Raw genomic sequence first — 3,114 nt, 5'->3', positions numbered from 1 at the left:
AAAAAAAAAAAAAAAAAAAAAAAAACTGTGAGGAGAGGAGAGAGGCAGGGATGTTCTTGAGCTCTGTTCAAAGAGAATTGAGATTGAGGGAAGAGTTCATTTGGCTTTGACAAAATTGAAATAATCTTCTCTATGTTTTTGGGATTCAGACCCTTAAAGTAACCACTCATTTTAATAAGAACTATTACTAGTCTAGTAAATAGCTATTGTTAGTGACTCACAGCGTCTTCTGAATTAGAAGTTGGAGAGAGTGCTGGTTTACAAACCTGAAGCGGATTACTGCAGCCTCGCTGGCCCCTCTTAGAAAATTCACCTTTGGGTAGTTTTCCAGCAGGCACTTTATGGGACAGAGTGGGAGGAAACATGTTGAAGCTATAGCCCACAGGGATGGTTCGTGCCAGACGTCTGCTGTGAATTTCATGCTAAGCCTATCCACACAACTGTTTGGTTTTGGCAACCAATCTGGGTATTTACCTTCTTATGGTTTGGTGCTAAGCACTTGTCTGCAGTAAATAGGGGCAGGTAGGTACAGAGGCAGAATAGCTAGCCTATTATACAAGTATGTTTTCAGCGGTGGCAGAAAATAACCAATAACAGAAAAATATATACACATACATATGTGTACGCATGCATGCAGACACATATATTTTTATTCCTTTAATATCACCTTAATTTTTGTTGTTGTTGTTGCCAGAGCCCTTTAACTTCAGAGTGAAATATTAGCCTTTGACTGCAAATCTCTTACAGGAAAGAAATCATATTTATACTAAGATGTAAATGACTAATAGCAGACTGTTTCCTCAAAATAGCTTTCTAGTAGGCTAAAGCGACTGAGACACTAAAAAGAGAAAGGGTTTAGTCTCAGAGGAAGGGAAAAAGTAAAGGAGGGGCTAAAAAAGTTGTAGTACGCAACCTCTAGCTATTTGACAAGGGCCAGCTTAGTGATCAAAATGTGATTTAGTATTATCTGATGATAAAAAGAATCTGGCCAATAAACATAGAATATCATGACATATAAAAATGAATTGTCTTCAACTTATTATTAGCAATCCTGCAATCTAAAATGATGTTATTTATTTGTCTATCTACTTACCACCTGGTCCCAGAAATAATTTCTCAGGAATAACAATTCTAAATCCACTTCACATTTGTATTACCCCTTGCAGTTTACAAAGTTTTTTTTACAATTTATTCTCTCATTTAAAATGACAGATAATGTCTCATTGCCAAAAAGTAAATGGAATTTTCTTGAAAAATAATCAAATAAAATGAATATTTTCTCTGAGACTACCTCTTAATCAAGCAGTTTGTACAGTGTCCTTTCCTTTGAAATACTTACATGCTTTCTGAACTCTTGTCTGTGGTTTTAACCTGCAATCATAGACAATAAACCTGTTATTAAACTCGCTTGCAGCTAATATCAATTTATCCTCAAGCATCAGATGCCAGATGTTTATGGTGAGAAGAAAATTAATGGCCTAAATAATGAATCAATTGAGGAGCAGTGGCCATAATCCATCTGCTCTTTAAGCCAAGGCCCTGAGTCAGGCTGGCTTCTGGCTACACTGAATATTAATTAGTTGAAGAGTTAAACGGAAGACTCAAAACCATTGTTGTAAGATGCCTCCGGCCGCCCCCAAGCCACTCTTTCTATAGGCTGGGCTTTGTACAAGGAATGAATAGGCAAACAAAACGCAGGGGACAAGGAGAGAGCTGTATAGGACTGGTAATTTGGATTGACAAATCCTTATGTGTCAGAGGAGAATGACTAAATATAGACAATCAGAGTCCAAGCCAACCCTACTCTATTTGGATGAAATCATATTCCCTAAACACATAATCCATTTTGATGACAGTTGAATTATTTATTTATTGAGTTTTATACTTTTTGTCATTGTTTTCCTGATTTTTTCAGCATTCCCCCCAAATCAACACTGATGTTTTATACTATGATTTGATGGGTTTTGTGAGGAATCAGTTTGTGTCAGATAAATTTCTTTTATACACAAAAATTATCTGGTGACTTGAGGCTTCAGCCTATATGTCTTCTTGCTTTTTACTTCCATTTATTCTGAATTCTTGAAAGGCGAGCTGTAGGGGAAGCAATGAATAACCTAATCAGCCACCTTTTTGGATGATGATATGTGAACTGATGCTTTCCTTTTAAAATCCCAGAACTAACTTATTTCATAGGCTTTAAAAGGATGACACAAAGTGGCTTTGATACTTCTACTTATATCTTCAGGCTAGATAGATGATGGAAAGTAGTTAGCTGGCTAGCTAGCTAGACATAAATATAGAGAGAAAGCAGAATCTGTATAAGTTGATCTGAACCTCTGTTTCTTCAGCTTTCTTAAAATTTCTGGGGAATGGTTGGAATGGTGGTGCTGAGCATACTGGATTTTTTTTGTAACTAATGCATTTTTTACTCATTCTTAATTTTGCTCTGCAACTAAGGAGGTAGAAAAGATAGAAGAAGTTAGAAAAATTCCAACCAAGAGTGATAATGTAGGCCAAAATTGCCAAAGAATAAGAGGTGCTAGAAACTATTTTGCTTTGATGGAGCCATTGGTCCCAGAAGCATGGACACAAAGTCAGTGATTGAGGGCACTGCCTGGATACAATGCCCAAAACATAACAAACAGCAAACCAAAGGTCTTGACTATTAGGAGAGCTATGTAAGTTATTGTGTATATTTCTTGATTTATTTCCATGAAAATGATATCCCTAGGCTCACGTCTATAAGTAGGTGGGCATATGAATGCTATTCTGTAAGTGACAGCCAAGTTAAGGAGGCACATACCTTATTTTTTAGGTTAGTGTTCAAGTCATCTCAAGTTAGCAAGAATTTGAGCTCCTCTTTTATCTACAAGCTGTTGGCAGTCTGTGCTGGTTCAGAGGCATTGTTTTAAACAGGACCACCAGACTTGCATATAAATAAATCAGCAGCCAGTTGTGCCTCTGAAATATTATTTGTTTTGGGTGGGGCACAAATAACAACTGTGCAACCTATATCTCATCATTTTAGAACTTAATTTCCTCCACTTTCCTATATCCCCTGGAAAGGTTCCTGCCTAGTAACCAATAACCCCTTATGAATAAGTACTGAAATAA

The sequence above is a fragment of the Colobus angolensis genome, unplaced genomic scaffold (genome assembly GCF_000951035.1).
Source record: "Colobus angolensis palliatus isolate OR3802 unplaced genomic scaffold, Cang.pa_1.0 Scaffold549, whole genome shotgun sequence".
NCBI lineage: Eukaryota > Metazoa > Chordata > Mammalia > Primates > Cercopithecidae > Colobus > Colobus angolensis.
The sequence above is the reverse complement of the archived record's forward strand: the minus strand, read 5'-3'. Positions refer to the sequence as shown.